Source organism: Bos grunniens, chromosome 17, assembly GCF_055505025.1.
Source record: "Bos grunniens cultivar Pamir isolate PY7600 chromosome 17, Bosgru_T2T1.0, whole genome shotgun sequence".
Classification (NCBI taxonomy): Eukaryota; Metazoa; Chordata; class Mammalia; order Artiodactyla; family Bovidae; genus Bos; species Bos grunniens.
Genome location: NC_141181.1, coordinates 4718810 through 4740231, shown reverse-complemented (window position 1 = coordinate 4740231; position 21422 = coordinate 4718810). Strand labels below are relative to the sequence as shown.

The window sequence follows — 21422 nt, the reverse complement described above, 5'->3', positions numbered from 1 at the left end:
ATATGGCACTGCCGCATCGCTCCAGGGTCCCTCAGTAGGTAGATCCACAGAGCAGACTGCGGTTTCCCTGTAGGTTTGTGTTTTGAGTCTTAGGAGAAATGTAAGACACTGGATGTTAGTGTCACTCCCCATTACCAAGGGTGTCGGGCCAGCCACTTGTCACAATACATTTTAATTAACTGTGGTTTCCCCACAACTCCTGGCTGAAGGAAATAAATGGGGTCTTTGTCTTGATCACTGTCCTAAGTGTCTGGCACAATGCCAGAATATAAGAAAGGCTCAATAAACGCTTGTAAAATATCAATAACAGATGAGGATGAAGCCAGTGCTGAATACATGTCAGACCCTGTTCTGTGCACATAAGATGTGCTCATTTTGTCCCTCAGCAGACGAATGGATAAGAAAGCTGTGGTACATATACACAATGGAGTATTACTCAGCCATTAAAAAGAATACATTTGAATCAGTTCTAATGAGGTGGATGAAACTGGAGGCTATTATACAGAGTGAAGTAAGCCAGAAAGAAAAACACCAATACAGTATACTAACGCATATATATGGAATTTAGAAAGATGGTAACAATAACTCCATATGCGAGACAGCAAAAGAGACACAGATGTATTGAACAGTCTTTTGGACTCTGTGAGAGAGGGCGAGAGTGGGATGATTTGGGAGAATGGCATTGAAACATGTACAATATCATATGTGAAATGAATCGCCAGTCCAGGTTCGATGAATGATACAGGATGCTCGGGGCTGGTGCACTGGGATGACCCAGAGGGATGTAACAGGGAGGGAGGTAGGAGGGGGGTTCAGGATGGGGAACACGTGTACACCCATGGCAGATTCATGTTGATGTATGGCAAAACCAATACAATATTATAAAGCAATCCTCCAATTAAAATAAATAAATTTATATTTTTTAAAAAAGATGTGCTCATTTAATCCTCACCGAAAAATCTTACCTGGTGTGTGCTACTATCATTCCCACTTCGAGGCACATGGAGGAAGACGATTTTCCTAAAGTCACATAGAAGAGGCAGAGTCAAGACTACACCCATGCTGCAGAGCCACACCCCCAACAATGAGCTGCTGATGTAAACCTGTGAAGTCTGAACCTACCTTGATGATGCTGGAAGTCCCCTCTCTCCTGCCTCCCCTCCCCTCAACTTCCAGGATTAGAACTGGAAGAGCCTGATCGTCCTGAGTGCTATTCTGAAAGGAACTCCCAGGGGAGAATTAGGGACCAGGTGCTGGCCTACTACATGGCTCTGAGACTCAGTTTCCTTATTTGTAAAATCACCGACTTGAAAGGAAGGACCTCTGGGGTCCCTTGGTTGCCTAGACCTCCTGAGCAGCTCTGTCAGCTCCCTGGGGATCATCTGCCTGTCAAGTCCCCGAGGCAGTGTAGCTTCTCCAACCTCAGTTCCTCCACAATCCGTCTGGGGTGATTTCCATAGCCCTTTGGAAGCTGTCAATCCCTCTGAGAAGTCAATGAAAGTTTAAGCTAATCCTATGAAGAAAACAATGCACATTTTTATTTCTTTAACTTCTTTTACGTAAAACTGATTTCCGATGTTGTATTAATTTCTGCTGTACAGCAAAGTGACTCAGTTATACATGTTGTTAGTCATTCATTCGGAGAAGGCAACGGCACCCTGCTCCAGTACGCTTGCCTGGAAAATCCCATGGATGGAGGAGCCTGGTAGGCTGCAGCCCATGGGGTCGCTAAGAGTCGGGCACGACTAAGCGATTCACTTTCACTTTTCACTTTCATGCATTGGAGAAGGAAATGGCAACCCACTCCAGTATTCTTGCCTGGAGAATCCCAGGGACAGAGGAGCATAGTGGGCTGCCGTCTACAGGGTCGCAGAGTCGGACACAACTGAAGTGACTTAGCAGCAGCAGCAGCAGCAGTCATTCATTCGTGCCCCAGTCTTTTGAGAGCCTATGGACTGTAGCCCACCAGGCTCTTCTGACCATGGGATTTTCCCGGCAAGAATACTGGAGTGGGTTGCCATGCCCTCCTCCACGGAATCTTCTTGACCCATGAAATGAACCCAGGGCTTCTGCATGCAGGCAGATTCTTTACCATCTGAGCCACCAGGAAAGCCCATATGTATACTCTTTTTCACAGTCTTCTCCATTATGCTTTTTTTTTTTTTCGTTTTGGCTGCACCCAGCAGTATGTGGGAACTTCATTCCCCGGCTAGGGATTGAACCCAGGCCCTCTGCAGTGGAAACATAGAGGCTTAACCACTGGGCCGCAGGGGAAGTCCTCCATTATGTTTTATCACAGGATATTGAGCATAGATCCCTGTGCTATACAGCAGGACCTTGTTGTTTAACCATTCAATATACGTAGTTTGCCTCTGCTAATCTGAAATTCCCAATACACCTCCCCCCAACTCCCTCCCCCTCGGCAACCACAAGTCTCTTCTCTATGTCTGGGAATCTATTTTTGTTTCACAGATAGGTTCATTTGTGTCGTATTTTAATTCCACATACAAGTGATGTCACATGCTATTTGTCTTTCTCTGACTTCACTTAATATGATAACCTCCAGGTCCATTCATGTTGCTGCGAATGGTATTATTCTGGGTTTTTTTTCCTGGCTGAGTAGTATTCCATTGTGTCTGTATATACCATATCTCCTTTACCCGTTCATCTGTCAAGGGACATTTCTATGTCTTGGCTGTTCTGAATAGACAGTGGACATTTTTGTAACCACACCTCTCAAATATGACTTCAAGATATCTCAGACCCTATCCATCCTTAAGGCCCCAGGATAAAAACCTCCTGCACTAGCAAATGACCAGGAAGTCACTGAAGTTGAAAACAGCACAGATGGAGGATGTGCCCAGAGGGAAGGGCGACCCTGGCTGAGTGCTGTTCGGGGCTGCCGGTGGGGGTAGCAAGCTGCCTGCGCTCCTCCAGAGAGGGAATCGAGCGGGACAAGGAAAGGAACCTGCAGAGGGCTCTCCTGCGCCGCCTGGCTCTCCTAGACACACTCCTGAAAGTGGCGAACCCTTTACAGTCTGCACATAATCAACAAGGACCTACTAGATAGCACAGAGAGCTCTACTCAACATTCTGCAGTAACCTATATGGGAAAAGAATCTGAAAAAGAACAGAGATTTTTTTTTTGAAGGGTTAGTCATTCAGTCATGTCTGACTCTTTGCGAACCCATGGACTATAGCCCACCAGGCTTCTCTGTCCACGGGATGCTCCAGGCAAGAATACTGGAGTGGGTTGCCATTCCCTTCTCCAGGGGATCTTCCCAACCCAGGGATCAAACCTGGGTCTCTGGCACTGCAGGCAGTTTCTTTGTCATCTGAGCCAACACATATTTAGACTTCCCCTATGGCTCAGCGGTAAGAATCTGCCTTCAGTGCAGGAGACGTGAATTTGATCCCTGGATCAGGAAGCTCCCTTGGAGGAGGAAATGGCAACCCACTCCAGTATTCATGCCTGGAAAATGCTTTGGATGGAGAAGCCTGGTGATCCATAGGATCTGAAAAGAGTTGGACATGACTGAGCAACTAAACAACAGCCACATATATGTGTGTGTGTGTGTATTTATATATATTCAATATACATGTATACAATCCCAAAGAAAGGCAATGCCAAAAAACTACCGCACAATTGTGCTCATCTCACATGCTAGTAAAGTAATGCTCAAAATTCTCCAAGCCAGGCTTCAGCAATATGTGAACCATGAACTTCCAGTTGTTCAAGCTGGTTTTAGAAAAGACAGAGGAACCAGAGACCAAATTGCCAACATCTGCTGGATCATCGAAAAAGCAACAGAGTTCCAGAAAAACATCTATTTCTGCTTTATTGACTATGCCAAAGCCTTTGACTGTGTGGATCACAAGAAACTGTGGAAAATTCTGAAAGAGATGGGAATACCACACCACCTGACCTGCCTCTTGAGAAATTTGTATGCGGGTCAGAAAGCAACAGTTAGAACTGGACATGGAACAACAGACTGGATCCAAATAGGAAAAGGAGTTCGTCAAGGCTGTATATTGTCACCCTGCTTATTTAACTTATATGCAGAGTACATCATGAGAAATGCTGGACTGGAAGAAGCACAAGCTGGAATCAAGATTGCCGGGAGAAATATCAATAACGTCAGATATGCAGATGACACCAGCCTTATGGCAGAAAGTGAAGAGGAACTAAAAAGCCTCTTGATGAAAGTGAAAGAGGAGAGTGAAAAAGTTGGCTTAAAACTCAACATTCAGAAAACGAAGATCATGGCATCTGATCCCATCACTTCATGGGAAATAGATGAGGAAACAGTGTCAGACTTTATTTTTTGAGGCTCCAAAATCACTGCAGATGGTGACTGCAGCCATGAAATTAAAAGACGCTTACTCCTTGGAAGGAAAGTTATAACAACATAGATAGCATATTCAAAAGCAGAGACATTACTTTGCCAACAAAGGTTCGTCTAGTCAAGGCTATGGTTTTTCCTGTGGTCATGTATGGATGTGAGAGTTGGACTGTGAAGAAGGCTGAGCGCCGAAGAATTGATGCTTTTGAACTGTGGTGTTGGAGAAGACTCTTGAGAGTCCCTTGGACTGCAAGGAGATCCAACCAGTCCATTCTGAAGGAGCTCAGCCCTGGGATTTCTTTGGAAGGAATGATGCTAAAGCTGAAACTCCAGTACTTTGGCCACCTCATGCGAAGAGTTGACTCATTGGAAAAGACTCTGATGCTGAGAGGGATTGGGGGCAGGAGGTGAAGGGGACGACAGAGGATGAGATGGCTGGATGGCATCAATGACTCGATGGACGTGAGTCTGGGTGAATTCCGGGAGTTGGTGATGGACAGGGAGGCCTGGCGTGCTGCGATTCATGGGGTCGCAGAGTCAGACACGACTGAGCGACTGAACTGAACTAAACTGATACATGTACAACTGAATCACTTTGCTATACAGCTGAGACTAATACAACTTTGTAAATCAAGTATACACGAATATAAAATAAAAGTTAAAAAATAAAAAGACCGCAGGCCCCTCTCCTGATCTTTTATCGCATGAGGGAAAAAGACTGCCAACAGTAACAGCTCCCCCCTCCTCCCCAGATGCACCTGGCCTTCTCCAGATATGTCCCAGCTTGTGTGCTGCATGCATGGCTGCTGTCTTTAGCTTTGGAAGCTCTTGTTTTTAGGAGTAAACTCACTTAATTCAATACCTTAAGGTCCCTTAGGCCAAGAGATAGCCGTTTAGATAAAGCTCCAAGGCTTTCAAAGCTTTTAACTTAATTGCTTCTAAAAATATCTTTTGGAGAGGCAAGCTGAAGTTCAAGGTAATTCTTTCACACAGACCTTAAGAAAATGCTGTAGCCGAATCCTTCTCAAACACTATAATCTTCCGACTGTCCGTCTCTGGTTCTGTGTCTTTATCCTGGATTCTGTAATGTATCGCTATAGCTTATGCAAAGGAACTTATTTGGCTAGCAGAGACTACTTGCCCATTGCTCCCAACAACTCAGCTCGTCAGCTCTTCCAAACTGTCTTTTGTCCTTGGGCCGACAAATAACCCATCTTTCTGGAGCAGCAAAATCTGCCTCTTTATAGATTCAAGCACTCTTGTTTGCTGTAGAAGAGAACATGCACAGGAGACCTCAGAAACCAATGTCAATATTAGAAGCTTAAAGACCTGTAAGTAAATGAGGGGCTGGCTTTCCATTTGTGTGTTTGCTTTGAGTTGCTTGCTCTGAAATATTCCTCTCTTTGTGTTTGCTGAGGAACGGTTATTGTTTTCTTAAAAACAGACCGTGGAAGTTGCTCTAAGTTTTTAAGAGCATAATTATTTGCGCAAAGCTATTCATGTGGATGGGATGTGTGTTCGGTGATAAGCCAGAACAAAGCCAGGGATAACACGGGGCTTGCCTGGGAAGGGCTGTGTCTGACCAATATCTTACCAAAGGAGCACCTAGAGTTCTATCCCACCAAATGCATGATTCATGTTTAAATTTATTGGTTTTGGGTTCAGCAAAGCCTGAGTGCATCTCATTCTGGGAAAACACAAGTCAGGCAAGATCAGCTGTTGAATAAGTAGCTATTACGAGCATGGAACTTTTTATACTAAGCAAACAATATCATTTTCTTAAACCAGATATTTTCTAGTTTACTTTTTATGCGGCAGAATTCAGCCTGTCTGCGACAAGTTGTGACTAGTTCCAGGCTGTTTGTGGAGATTAGGGGAGGCAGCATTAAATACTGAGGCTCTCTTGTTTTTTAAAAACGTTTCCTTTTGTTCTCAGTCCTCTGGGTGGATTGGGTCTGTTTTGTTTATAGCTGCTTGCCTTTTGTCCTTGGAGTGGCTCCTTTAAGTTCTGGGGAACAAGTGCCCTCTTCTGGACATTCCACTAATTGCAAATTCAGGAAGCAGCCGCCTGGTGAGCAAACAGGGCCTGCTGCTGCTAAATCACTTCAGTCGTGTCCAACTCTGTGCGACCCCATAGATGGCAGCCCACCAGGCTTCTCCGTCCCTGGGATTTTCCAGGCAAGAACACTGGAGTGGGTTGCCATTTCCTTCTCCAATGCATGAAAGTGAAAAGTGAAAGTGAAGTCACTCAGTCGTGTCTGACTCTAGTCGTGTCTGACTCTTTGTAACCTCATGGACTGCAGCCTACCAGGCTCCTCCGTCCATGGACAGGGCCTACTCTGAATTTACTTGGTAGAGAACACAAAAGAAATTTAATAGGTCCTGTGTAGTCAAAGGGTCTACTTTTATCTTAGAAGATAAGACATCTTGCCTTATAATTTTCAAAGTGACTTTGAGAGACAAAAAGACACCTTACTTAAATAGTTTTTCCTTAAAAGTTATAACCTCAACAAGCACATGAAAAGAAGCTCAATATCACTAATTATTAAAGAAATGCAAATCAAAACTACAACGAGGTATCACCTCACACGGGGCAGAATGGCCATCATCCAAAAGTCTGTAAGTGATAAATGCTGGAGAGGGTCTGGAGAAAAAGTAGTCCTCGAACCCTGTTGGTGAGAATGTAAATTGGTACAGCCACTGTGGAGAACAGTATGGACATTCCTCAAAAAACTAAAAATAGAGCTACCATGCTGCTAAGTCGCTTCAGTCGTGTCCGACTCTGTGCGACCCCATAGACGGCAGCCCACCAGGCTCCCCCGTCCCTGGGATTCTCCAGGCAAGAACACTGGAGTGGGTTGCCATTTCCCTCTCCAATACATGAAAGAGAAAAGTGAAAGTGAAGTCGCTCAGTCGTGTCTGACTCCTAGCGACCCCATGGACTGCAGCCTACAAGGCTCGTCCATCCATGGATTCTCCAGGCAAGAGTACTGGAGTGGGGTGCCATTGCCTTCTCCGAGAGCTACCATATGATCCTGCAATCCCATTCCTGGACATATATTCAGAAAAGATGAAAATTCTGATTGTAAAAGATGCACGCACCCCAGTGTTCATAGCAGCACTGTTTACAATAGCCAAGACCAGGAAGCAACCTAAACGTCCATCAACAGAAGACTGGATAAAGACGATGTGATACATATATACTATGGAATATTGCTGGGCCATAAAAAAGGATGAAATAATTCCACTTACAGCAACATGGATGGACCTAGAGAATAATCATACTAAGTGAAGAAAGTCAGAAGAAGAAGACAAACATCATGTATTGCTTCTGTGTGGAATATAAGAAAAAATTATACAAATGAACGTATTTACAAAACAGAAACAGACTCACAGACATACAGAACAGCTGCACTTCCGTAAGTGAAAACTAGAAGTTTTAAAATTAAAGCAAAAATGTGTACAAACCTGATGTCCAAGCCACACCCTAGAATGATTACATCAGTGTCTCTGGGGAGAAACCTAGGCATTTGTACTCACTTGCAGTCCCGAGTGATTGCAATGTGCAGCCAAGTTTTATTCATTCACTAATAAATACTCCTTTTTAACTTAAAAAAAAGTTTTATTGTATGCATCAATATGGGTCACTGATTTAAAATTAGGGCTTCCCTGGTAGTTCAGTTGGTAAAGAATCCACCTATAATGCAGGAGACCTGAGTTCGATTCCTGGATTGGGAAGATTCCCTGCAGAAGGGAAAGGCTACCCACTGCAATATTCTTGCCTGGAGAATGCCATGGACAGAGGAGCCTGGAAGGCTACAGTCCACGTAGTAGCAAAGAGTTGGACATGACCGAGCGACTTTCACTTCACTTCACTGCATGGGTCACTGATTTAAAATTAAGCTGCTTGGGAAAGTGGATACTGTATATACTTTCAAAGCTTGGTTTCTCTGTTTTGATTGAGATGCTGTCTTGAAAGTTTGGGTATTTGGGGCTTCCCTGGTACCTCAGTGGTAAAGAGTCCTCGTGCCAATACAGGAGACACGGGTTCGATTCCTCTGGGAAGATCGCACATGCCACGGAGCAGTGGGATCTGCAAGCCCGTGCACCACAACGCCTGAGCCCTTGCTCTAGAGCCGGAGCTCTGCAACGAGAGAAGCTATGCAACGAGAGGCCAGGGCACCGCAGCTAGAGAGGAGCCCCGCTCGGCACAGCTAGAGAACCGCCCAGACAGCAGAAAAGACCCAGTGCAGCCAAAAAATAAAAAAGTTAAAATTTTTAAAATCTTTAAAAAATAGTTGAGTTTCACTCTCACAAAGTATAAGAAACCTGTGTGTGTGTGTGCAAAGTTGCTTCTTTGCAACCCCATGGACTGTAGTCCACCAGCTCCTCGGTCCATGGGATTCTCCAGGCAAGAGTACTGGAGTGGGTTGCCATTTCCTTCTCCAAGGGATCTTCCCAACCCAGGGATCGAACCCAGGTCTCCTGCATTGCAGGCAGATTCTTTACCACTGAGCCACCAGGGAAGCCCCACATAAAAAAACCTATCGCATTAGGTTTCTGGGATTTAGCCAAGTCAGCCCCAATACCCTTTTTAAAATATCATGAAATTTCTATAATCTCTTATGCATAATAAAATATTTTTTAAAACTTGGAAGATAAATAAATAAGAGGTTATAGCCAAAATTTTATTTTACAAACCAAATGACATTCTCTTTTTCTGTATAAAATTTGTAAGCATATGATTTAAAACTGCTTCCCTTTTAAATATTAGAAAGAGGATGAATAGCAAGGGGATAGAGCACATTTGCTTTCAGTAAAGAGAGCTGGATATTTAAAACCATGATAGGAGGAGAAATAAGTTTTTGTAAATCTCAAATTGAATTATTGGCTTGTGTACCAGTCACTTATCACAAAATGCTTAGCACAACTTTACTCCCCTAAAGTGCTATTGGGCAAGAATGAAAGAGTGCCTTTCACAATTTCTCCATAATGAATATCAGAGAGTAAATACTCTGTATTTTTTTTTCCACTCAACAGAGGAGAACAAAGCATGGAGATGGTCTTGCTCTTCCCTTAACTTTATTTGTGGGAATATTTGGTTTGTGTGTCATATCACTCACTAACTTAAGACCTTGTCCAGGTTACTTAACTTTTGTAAACGCTCGGTTTCACCATAGAAAATTGGTAATAATAGTGGTGATGATAGTGAGAATTAAACTAGATATTCTTTATCTAATCAGTGGGCTTCCCTGGTGGTTTCCTGGTAAAGAATTCCTCTGCCAATGCAGGATCTCTGAGTTGGAAAGATCCCCTGCAGAAGGAAATGATAACCCACTCCAGTATTCTTGCCTGGGAAATCCCATGAGCAGAGGAGCCTAACGGGTTAGTCCCTGGTATCACAGGAGTCAGACATAACTTAGCGACTAAACAGCCACACTACCTAATCGGTAAGTGTGCAATAAATGTTATTGCACCACCATCATCAGAATCACTCCTTCTGTCTTCCTCTGCTTTCCTCTTTTTCAATTTTTTATTGTAACATCAAACATATAGAAACCCCTTACATAAATGCAGAGTTTTAATGAGTCATCATAAGGTGAACCCCATGTACCCAAAAGCACTCACCTCCCAGACCCCTCTCTGTGGCCCTGTGCCGACCTCAGTGTCTCCCTTCCCTGTAAAGTAACCACCATGCTGACTTTTATTCTAATCACCTCCTTGTTTCTTCGTGGTTTTATCAACCAGATACTCAGACACACTGTGCCTCCGTCTGCGCTCCTATGCCTCTATGCCTTCCTCCTTATTTTTCCACTTTTTATCTTTTGAGTTTAATCTACAAGCTCCCCTCTGTTCCTTTTGTTATTGAGCAGGGTTCTTGGTCTCCTTAATCAATAGAAGTTGATCAGAGGGCAAACAAGAAATTCAGGCCAGTCTTCATTGGTGTGCCTGCTGCAGCGCAAAGGAAATAAACACAAGCAACATGTTCCCTTGCTCACTGGCCTCCCGAGGGGAGTCGCGGTGGTACCTTATATGCTGTGAGGATGGGAGTGGGTCTGGGGGTCAGACTGGAGAGGGGGCTTAGGGAGTGAGTCCACTGCTTCAGTGTTGTGTTCCGGGCTCCGGCACGATACCCTGCTTTTGTTCCCACGGCAGCTGGGTGTTTCGGTCTTTTTGTATCTTGTCGTCCCAACTCTGCACACATGCAGCTATTTCTAGCTCCTTAAAGTTTCTCTGTATTTTGTTGCTCAAGGAGAGGCTTGTCCAGGTATACGCACTGCAGCAAAGGGTCCCAGGTCCCAGCCTGTCTCACTTTCTTTCCTTTTCAATTGATCTGTTAATGAACCTGGGGTGTTTGGCCTACAGAGCTCCTCAGAGTCTGTATTTCCCTAACCGTAGATTCATGGGACAATTCAGTATCCCTGCCTTCTGCCGTCTTACACATTGGTCCCCGGTCGGAGGCTGGATCAGATGGCATTCACTCCCTTCTCTGGGACCCCAGATGGTGGTGTCTTCTTTCTTCACAAGGCTGGTTGTCCCTCTTTTTATGGGGTAACTTGCAGCTGCTACTCAACATCTAGCTCCATTAATTCACTGGGATCTGCAGATTGGTGATATTCTAATTTCATCATTTATTTTTCATTTATTAGTTGGATATTTTTGTAAAGGGTGGCTCCCCTTCATATTATGTCTGCTTCCTCAGTGGCACCGTTCACGTAGCAAAAACTAAGTTTTCTTTGCTTTAATCATCAGTTTTTGAGAAAATGAATTTCTTCCTGTGGTGAATGGTTTTAAAACATGGTTGTGAATTCTCTGGCACTTCCAAGTTTAACAGGTAGGATCTGCGTCCCCTCCCATTGAATCTGGGAGGGCATGTGACCTCTTCAAACAACAGAGTATGGAAATTTCATGGTGTGACTTCCATGACTGAGGCATAAAAGATCATGTGGTTTCTGCCTTGCTTCTTAGAATGCATGCTCTCAGGGCCCTGAGCTGCCTTATACCAAATGCAGCCACTCTGAGACGACCGTGTTACAGACTCTCCGGGATGACCCCAGCTAAGCACAGGCTTAGATTCAGTTTAACTCAGGCCCAGACATACAAGCAAAGTAGCCGCCAGATAATTTTGGCCCCAGTCATTTCGTTTTCACAGATGAGGCCCCAAGCTTCATGGAGCCGTACCCCCCAGACCCTGTTGAAGGGGGACTGAAGTGTAGACTACACAAGCATAACACAATTGTTGTTTACTTAATAAGTCTTGGCGGGAGTTTGTTATACACAATAGTTAATCAGAACAGTTCCTTATCACCCTCTGAAGGTGGCCAGTGGGAAATTTTTGATGTCCTTATGAACCCATGGGTTTAAAAATTTTTCATAATTTTAGTTGATAGCATTTGTTATGCCTTTTTAAGTTCGTTTTTATTCTTATTTTATTTTTGTGCATTAGTTGCTTAGTCATGTCCGACTCTGTGACCACATGCACCATAGCCTACCAGATTTCTCTGTCCATGGGATTCTCTAGGCAAGAATATTGGAGTAGGTAGCCATTTCCTTCTCCAGGGGTCTTCCCAACCCAGGGATTGAACCCAAGTCTCCTACCTTACAGGCAGATTCTTTACTTTGATTCTTCCCTTGGCTACCAGGGAAATCCAAGAATACGGGAATGGGTTGCCATGCCCTCCTCCAGGAGATAGGTGCATACATACATACAATATACACATGGATACATAGATTGATAGAGCTAAAATATCTCATCAATTCATACTATTTCCAATTCAATTCAAGACTTCAGGGTTTTCACATCGTCTCTTATCTGTTATAATTAGATATCCTTAAACACAACAAAAGAAGAGAAGCAAAAAACTAAGGAGAAAAGGAAAGATATACCCATGTGAATTCAGAGTTCCAAAGAATATCAAGGAGAGATAAGAAAGCCTTGCTCAGCGATCAGTGCAAAGAAATAGAGGAAAACAATAGAATGGGAAAGACTAGAGATCTCTTCAAGAAAATTAGAGATACCAAGGGAACATTTCATGCAAACATGGGCTCAATAAAGGGCAGAAATGCTGTGGACCTAACAGAGGCAGAAGATATTAAGAAGAGGTGGCAAGAATACACAGAAGAATAGGAAAAAAAATCTTCACTACCCAGATAATCACGATGGTGTGATCACTCACCTAGAGCCAGACATCCTGGAATGTGAAGCCAGATGGGCCTTAGGAAGCATCACTACGAAAAAAGCTAGTGGAGGTGATGGAATTCCAATGGAGCTATTTCAGATCCTAAAAGATGATGCAGTGAAAGTGTTGCACGCAATATGCCAGCAAATTTGGAAAACTCAGCAGTTTTCATTCCAATCCCAAAGAAAGGCAATGCCAAAGAATGCTCAAACTACCGCACAATTGCACTCATCTCACACGCTAGTAAAGTAATGCTCAAAATTTTCCAAGCCAGGCTACAACAGTACGTAAACCGTGAACTTCCAGATGTTCAAGCTGGATTTAGAAAAGGCAGAGAAACCAGAGATCAAATTGCCAACATCCGCTGGATCATCTAAAAAGCAAGAGAGTCCCAGAAAAACATCTATTTCTGCTTTACTCACTATGCTAAAGCCTTTGACTGTGTGGATCACAAGAAACTGTGGAAAATTCTGAAAGAGATGGGAATACCAGACCACCTGACCTACCTCTTGAGAAACCTATATGCAGGTCAGGAAGCAGCAGTTAGAACTGGACATGGAACAACAGACTGGTTCCAAATAGGAAAAGGAGTACATCAAGGCTGTACATTGTCACCCTGCTTATTTAACTTATATACAGAGTACATTATGAGAAACGCTGGGCTGGACGAAGCACAAGCTGGAATCAAGATTGCCGGGAGAAATATCAATAACCTCAGATATGCAGATGACACCACCCTTATGGCAGAAAGTGAAGAAGAACTAAAGAGTCTCTTGATGAAAGTGAAAGAAGAGAGTGAAAAAGTTGGCTTAAAGCTCAACATTCAGAAAACTAAGATCATGGCATCTGGTCCCATCACTTCATGGGAAATAGATGGGGAAACAGTGGAAACAGTGAAAGACTTTGTTTTGGGGGCTCCAAAATCACTGCAGATGGTGACTGTAGGCATGAAATTAAAAGATGCTTACTCCTAGGAAGAAAAGTTATGACCAACCTAGACAGCATATTAAAAAGCTGAGACATTACTTTGCCAACACAGGTCCGTCTAGTCAAGGCTTTGGTTTTTCAGTAGTCATGTATGCATGTGAAAGTTGGACTATAAAGAAAGCTGAGCGCAGAAGAATTGATGGTTTTGAACTGTGGTCTTGAGAGTCCCTTGGACTGCAAGGTGATCCAACCAGTCCATCCTAAAGGAGATCAGTCCTGGGTGTTCATTGGAAGGACTGATGTTGAAGCTGAAACTCCAGTACTTTGGCCACCTCATGCAAAGAGCTGACTCATTTGAAAAGACCCTGATGCTGGGAAACATTGAAGGCAGGAGGAGAAGGGGACAGCAGAGGATGAGATGGTTGAATGGCATCACCAACTCAATGGGCATGAGTTTGAGTAAACTCTGGGAGTTGGTGATGGACAGGAAGGCCTGGCATGCTGTAGTCCATGGGGTCGCAAAGAGTCGGACATGACTGAGCAACTGAATTGAACTGAAACACAACAATCCTGGTTTTCAAGGGATGCTAAAATTAGTATCCCATAATATTCATTTGCTTTAGGCCACATTAGATGTACAACAGTCTTGGAAACATTATTACCATCACAATAAAATTATTGAGAATAGTCTAAAATTTTACATACTCTCTATTCTCCTCTATTATTTTTATACTTGATCTATATTCAGATTGTTTACACTTTCAGCCATGACATACTTTATACTCTTCCTTTTAAACCCTCTCTAAGTTTTAGTTCTATGTGTTTAATCTTTTCCCATCAGTCCATATATCAGTGAATCTCTAATCATTCTGGATTTTTGAAAGTCTTTCTCTAATCAGTTCCTCAGGAAAAACTCATGGGAACAATATTCTCTGATGTTGATAACGGTCTGTACCTTTTACCCAAAAGTCAGTTTTGCTGGATATAAAATCTTTGGGCACATTTTCTTTCCCTGAGGAAATATATTATTATTTATTTAAACAATAATAAATATATTTATTAATATAAACATATTATTCCACTTTCTTCCAGTGAAAATCTAATTCTTTTCTTTTATAAGCCACTTATTAGTTTTGCATGAAAACAAAAAAAATAGGATATCTTTCTTTTTTTTAAGTCCAGTAATGTTACTAAAATGGATGTTGGTGTCAGTTTTTCTATCAATATTCAAGATATGTGCTCTGCTCTTTCAATATATAATTTCAAATCTTTTTCTATTTCAGGAAAGTTTTCTTGAATTATAGTTTTCAGTGTTTGTTCTCTTCTCTTGATATTTTTTCTTTAGAAACTTCTGTTCTCTATATGTTGGATCTTTTTTATTTGTATTATTTGTCACTTTCTCTTGAATATTTTGAATGCTTCATTTTCCTTTGATTTTCAAAAATTTATTCCTTTTCATTGTCTATATCTCATAAAGACTTATCTATAGATTTTATTCAATCTGTTGTTTCTTGTAGTTTATTCCTCACTTCTGAAATGATATTTTTCTTTTATTTCTAACTCTTTCTAAATTCTATCCCCTCATTTCTGAGTTTGTCGAATTCTGAGTCATATTGTTCTTTTATGTCTTTTATAATTTTCTTCCCTTAAGTACTATGTGAAATAAAATTTTCATACCGTATAATCTATTTATCTAAAGTGTACAATTTATTGGCTTTACTATATTCACAGAAATGTGCAACCATCACAATTTAGAACACTTGATTATTCCAGAAAGAAACTTTATACCGGTGATCAACCACTCCCCATTTCCCTCCAGCTCCTGAGGCAACAACTATACTACTTTCTGGCTTTATAGATTTGCGTGTTCTGGGCACTTCACACTGTGGAAATCATTCACTATGTTGTCTCTAGTGTCTGGCTTTATAACTTGAGAAGGAAATGGCAACCCACTCTAGCACTCTTGCCTGGAAAATCCCATGGTTGGAGGAGCCTGGTGGGCTGCAGTCCATGGGGTCGCTAGGAGTCAGACACGACTGAGCAACTTCACTTTCACTTTTCACTTTCATCCATTGGAGAAGGAAATGGCACCCCACTCCAGTGTTCTTGCCTGGAGAATCCCAGGGACAGGGGAGCCTGGTGGGCTGCAGTCCATGGGACTGAAAAGAGTCCACACGACTGAGCAACTTCACTTTCACTTTTCACTTTTATCACTTAGCATATGTTCACCCACGTTGCAGCAAGTATCAGCACTTCATCCCTCTTTATGGCCAAATGATATTCCATTGTGAGGATATACCACAATTAGTTTATCCATTCATCAGTTGATTGTCATTTACGTTGTTTCCACCTTTGGGCTCCTATCAACAATGCTGATGTGAATACTCATGTTCAAGTTTTTGTGTGGACTATGTTTTCATTTCTCTTGGGTAAACACCTAAAAGTATAAATTCTGGGTCACATGGTGACTGTATGTTTAACTTCTTGAGGAAGTGCTAAACTATTTTCCAAAGTGGCTCTCCCATTTGGTGGTGCCAGCAGCAGCGTATGAAGTTTCCAATTTCTCCAAATCCTTGCCAACAGTTGATGTTATCTGTCTTTTGATTATAGCCATCCCAATGACTGTGAAGTGACTTTTCATTGAGGTTTTGCTTTGCGTTTCTCTGATGTCTAATCATATTTCATGTGCTTATTGACTATTTCTGTGTTTTCTTTGGAGGAATGTTTATTCAGCATTATTTTCTGAATGTCTTTAGCTGATTTTGAAAGAGAAAGTTATAACTGTGATCATTCCTGTGACCTTTTTTCTGCCGCTCTTTCAACGTTTGTATATTGTTCTTTTGAATTTGCTCTTTGTTTTCCCCCTTAAAAACTTCATATAGAATTTGACTTTGTTTTTCTGTTGCTCATTTTTAGAAAAAAATTAATTTTTCTAGGGTAGCTTTTCTATCTTCACAGAACTCCCTCTTGCTTTTGGAACGTGTGTGTCTGTGTGTGTGACTTGCATTCTGAGAATTCCTGGCTCTGTTCCATTTCATTACTTTCATCTGGACTTTCTCACTCCTTGTCTTTGTTCTGTTCTATTTTGACTGCACAGTTTCTCCTCCATGTGGAGCTCTGTGTCTAAAGGGGGCTCTGGCTGGACTGTTTGGTCATTCATGACTGGGCTTACAGTGGCCCTCTTAGACCCACCCACGGTCGGGCTGGATGGACCCCATCTGGTTCCATCTGCCCTCTCAGACTGCCCCATGGTGCCATCAGTGAACACCTGGTTCTCTGGGAATTCTCCTGTTCAGAGGTCTATCAGTGTTACCCTCTTGTAGTTTGGGGTTTGTCATAATGGTTTAAGTTCCAGTTTCACTGTAAAGGTTGTTCGTGGGTTTTTGGTTTTGCTATTTAGTTGCCCTTTCTGCTTTCACAGGAGAATTTGGTGTCATGAAAAACCTATGCTATCACCGTACTGCCTTTCAGACCATTTCACAATGAAGTTTAATTTGCCTTTCAGTTTGCTATTTGCTTTGACTTGATTCGTCTGCATAGATGGATTCAGGTCAAGGCTGGTAATTATATTGGGGATAATTAGTTACTTCCAATGGTGTATGTTCTTTCTCACTGTGGTTAATTAGAGCTGAATGCTATGGGAGCTCGGGGTTCTTTCAAATCCCATTCAGCAATCAGCCATCCTCAGTGATGCAGCAAGTCAACCTAAGGCCTCTGATCAAGAGCCAAGCTGCACCAGGTCAAGCTGTGGCTCATCTCTCCTGGTCCCTTTGCATGTCTACTGTGCATCTTGCAAACTACATCTACTGAAAACTTACTATGGGCATGCTTTTTGAAACTTTCAGGATGCCCCCTCTGTTGCTGCTGCTGCTGCTGCTTATAAGTCACTTCAATCATGTCCGACTCTGTGCGACCCCAGAGATGGCAGCCTACCAGGCTCCCCTGTCCCTGGGATTCTCCAGGCAAGAACACTCGAGTGGGTTGCCATTTCCTTCTCCAATGCATGAAAGTAACAAGTGAAAGTCAAGTCGTTCAGTTGTGTCTGACTCTTAGGGATCCCATGGACTGCAGCCTACCAGGCTCCTCCATCCATGGGATTTTCCAGGCATGAGTTCTGGAGTGGGGTGCCATTGCCTTCTCCATGCCCCCTCTAATCCCACATATTAAATGTCTAGGGTCCCATGAACTCTGGACTCACAAACTTGCAGCCCGTAGAGCAAGAATAGCCCCAGTCTAGACTAATCTACTCAGATCATGCTGTTCTTGTAATCACTCCCTCAACAGGCACTTATCAAGTGCCAAGTATGCACCAGGCAAACCCACCATGCTGAACATTCAGAAAGCAAAGATAAATGGGTCCTGCTGTCTCCCCTCTAGGGACAGGAGAGAATGATACACAAATATTAATTGTGGTGTAGGGAAAAAATTGCTAGAATAGAAGCACGGATTATATGATATGCTTGAGGGGCAGTGCAAAGAAAGAAGCCTCTGTCAGTAGGAATTCCTATGTCAGAAATAAAACTGTGTGTTTTCTATGACTTAACATACAAAATGCATGTATTTGGCAAAGGTGAGAATAGAATGCTCGACTATGAAAACAGTTTTTACATTAGCAGAAGGATAATGGTTATTTTGTTATTACTTTTCAATAATGATGTTATTCTGTACATATGTACCCAGACACACAACTGCATGCATGCAGACATATGACTTCTCACAAGTTTTCTGATGCATTTTCATGTAAGCAAAGCTCTTGGCACGGAGAGTAGACACCATGAGGATTTTTATTCACTTTCCCTCCTCATATGTGCTAGTGTGGGATTTCAAACCGTCACCAGCATGATGGTTTTCAAAAGAGAAAAGTAGGGAAAAAGTGACTAGGAAAATGATTGTGGCATAAATCCCAGACATATCATTTTGAGGCAGAAACTAAAGCAGGGAAAAGCCAAGCAGGTGTTTCCAGAACCATAATGAGACCTTCAGCAAGTGGTAGGAGCATCTTTGCTCATTGAGAGACACCCAGGGAACAGCCCACATGGGGGGTGGGGTAGCAGCAGGCAATTCACAGGCCCTTTGCCACGGAGGGCAGGAAGATGATAGATGTAACTGCCCCAGAAGTCCACCGAGGACAAGGATGCACCGCACGCATAGGGTAGAGCACGGGGTTTTAACACAGGTGGAAGTGAAGTTGTGCTTCAGAGGAAGTGGGCCATTTGCCCTCTTCATGCAGACAGAATAAGAGTGTGAGCTGTGTAAGAAAGGAAGAGACATTCACTTACTCTTGGACTTAATCTCAGAAGACTGTCAGCCAGCGCGTCAGCAGATATATCTGCCTCCGGTCCTCGTAGCATCACCAACAGTGCCCTAAAGCCTGGCTCCTAGCTCCCATTGCCTGCCTCCATTTCCAGCTGTGTCAGAACACAGAGTCTTACATCTGAGCAGCGCCAGGAGCTGCAGGGAACTCCCTCCCTACCTAGCTGGACTGTATCTGAAAACCATAAACAAAACTCTAGGAGCCTCCTGAGTCTGAAACTCTCCAAACCCTGCTCTACTGGCATATGCCCTGCTTCTCCCTAAACTTTGAGGTGAGGAATTGCAGATGACTCAGGATTCTCAGGCGGCTGCCAGACAGACCATGGTGTCTACTCGGCTTCACACACAGATACAGAATTGCTGTGTGTCTAAAAAATGGAATTTCCCTCAAATTCTATTTAATATGTCTTGAGGGAACTTTTTACGTTTTGTAAAAATGGTTTTGTGGGGGGAGTGTGTAATTTCCTCAGTTCTGTCTTGCCACAGCAAAGATTTGAAACAGCAGACCAGTGTTATACCTCAGGGCTTTATTCGGCAAACAAAGGATAGTACACCCTAGAGGCATGAGGGTGGGCCAGCCCCAAAGGAGAGGCCCCAGTCCGGCTTGGCTTCCTCCTTTTATACATTTGTCTCCTCCCCGCCTTGAGCCTGCCCTATGCAAATTGGGCTGGCCAAGAAGGGGGCCTGTTTGTTTCACCTGAAGTTCTCACTCCAGTCCGTGGATTTTCCTTTGTCCCGTTTTTGCGGGCTTTTCTCTTTCTTTGTCTTTTAGCCACCAGCATTTTGGACTCCTTTTTCCTATTCTAACTACCTAAGAGATTCAACAGGAGAAAGAAGGAAGGGAAGTTTTCAAAGGAGGTGACTTTTTTCCATTACTTTATTGAATTTTTAAGAGGTGTTCCCCTCCCCAGCATGAATTCAGTGACAGATATATAGCAAGTGCTTAACATCAGAGACCCTGAGGCTGAGTTATTAGGAAGGAGAGTCTGTAGGAAGGAGCGTTGGGGAGTGAGGTTGAAAGAATGCTGGTGGTGGGTGGGGAGGTATGGAGGAGGGCGATGAGGGTGAGAGCAAGCCCTGAACCCACAATGCTGGGGCAGACAGAGCCTCCTCAGGGAGGAAGTCGTGGGTCCCGTCCTGCACTCCACGGACTGGCAGCATCTTCTCGGGAACAGCCCAGGGTCCAGTTCCAGCCAAGAATACAAAGCCTGGTGCCGGTTGCAAGGGAGAAAGCGCCGAACAATCTCATCAGTATCAGCGTCTTTCTCATCACCCTCAGAACTGCTTTTCAGGCTTTATTTCATTTCCTGCTCTGGTCATGTGCAGCCCTAATCTAAACACGGATGCCTGCCCCAGGCCCCTGGGTTCTGGTTGGTCGGTGGCTGGCAGCTTATCTAAAAGGACAGGAGGCTTCTATGACTCAGATAGCTAAGTGCCTCTTCTTTTCAACAAAAGGATTTGGTAGCAGAAATGCTCGTTTCTCTCTTATCTTCTACAGATGGTGATATACATGCTCCTCTTTCCAAGTTCTAAGGATTACCATATTAGGACCGTTGTCTTGACAATGAAATATTAAATGTGCCACAAAATATCTGAGGTGAATTGTATGCAAAAGTGTGTTACTCTTACTATCTGATAAATTAAAAAATGTCTGAACATATACAGAATGAAAAGAATATGGTCCAATCATCTTTAGTGCTGAATCTTTCTCCTATCCCTGAAAGGTTTTATCAAAACTCCTTTTACAGGTTTTTAGAAGTTTCCTTGGTGCTGGCTCAGACGGTAAAGAGTCTGCCTACAGTGTAGGAGACAGAAGACACATGGGTTCGATCTCTGGGTTGGGAAGATCCCCTGGAAGCATGGCAACCCACTCCAGTATTCTTGCCTGGAGAATCCCCATAGACAGAGGAGCCTGGAGGGCTACAGTCCATGGGGTCACACAGAGTCGGACACGACTGAGGCACTGACCCTTTGTACTTTGATGACAAGAAAGCGCTCTGACATTAGGTAGGGCTCTGAGCTCAAGTCTGGCTCTGCCCGTGTACTTGCTGGGATCTGGTGCGAGCTACGGGGTCGCTTTCTGCCAGACTTCCTCAGGAGCGCTCTAAGCAGAGGGCTGCTGGGATGACTGCCCGAGACAAAGCAGGGGAAGAAGGCTAGCCGGGTGCCCGGTACAGGAAAACCCTCCGGAGACGTTAGCTGTGATCATCAGGCTTAACAACTGCTCACTCTTTGGGAATACATCTGTAACACAGAATCATATCTGTAGCATGTGAGTACTCTGGCCTCTTTTGAGTCAACTTCTGAATTTTACAAACCAATGAATACAGAGTTTAGGAGACATGAACAGGAATCTTTCTAATACCCGAAGAATTAAAGGAAGAAACCAGATGCTATAAAACAAAGGCAGCCTCTGTTTTCACCCTCAGGGTTGTTTCCTACCACGGGCTGCTGGAACACAGGAAATTCTTTGCTTCCAGCATCTGCAGGAAAGTAATTTGTGCCCAGTGTCTGCCCCTGCGGTGCCCATGTTGCCCGGAGCTCAGCGCATGCACTGTGCATTCACAGGCCGGGCACTGATGAGCCTTGATGAGTGTCATGTCTAAAATCTCAGACATGGGCAACAAGGCTTTCCTAGGAGGCACAGGGCAGAGCCAAG

The 21422-nt window shown here is 43.5% G+C and overlaps 1 protein-coding gene across 1 annotated transcript in view; it reads left to right on the top strand.

Moving 5' to 3' along the window:
- The first annotated feature begins 5363 nt into the window (after positions 1 to 5363).
- Positions 5364 to 21422, top strand: part of TRIM2 (tripartite motif containing 2) — a 212767-nt gene continuing 196708 nt past the window's right edge. The window contains exon 1 of the mRNA XM_086345896.1: positions 5364 to 5674. The gene's annotated coding sequence lies outside the window, so the exon portion shown is untranslated. The remainder of the gene's footprint in view (positions 5675 to 21422) is intronic.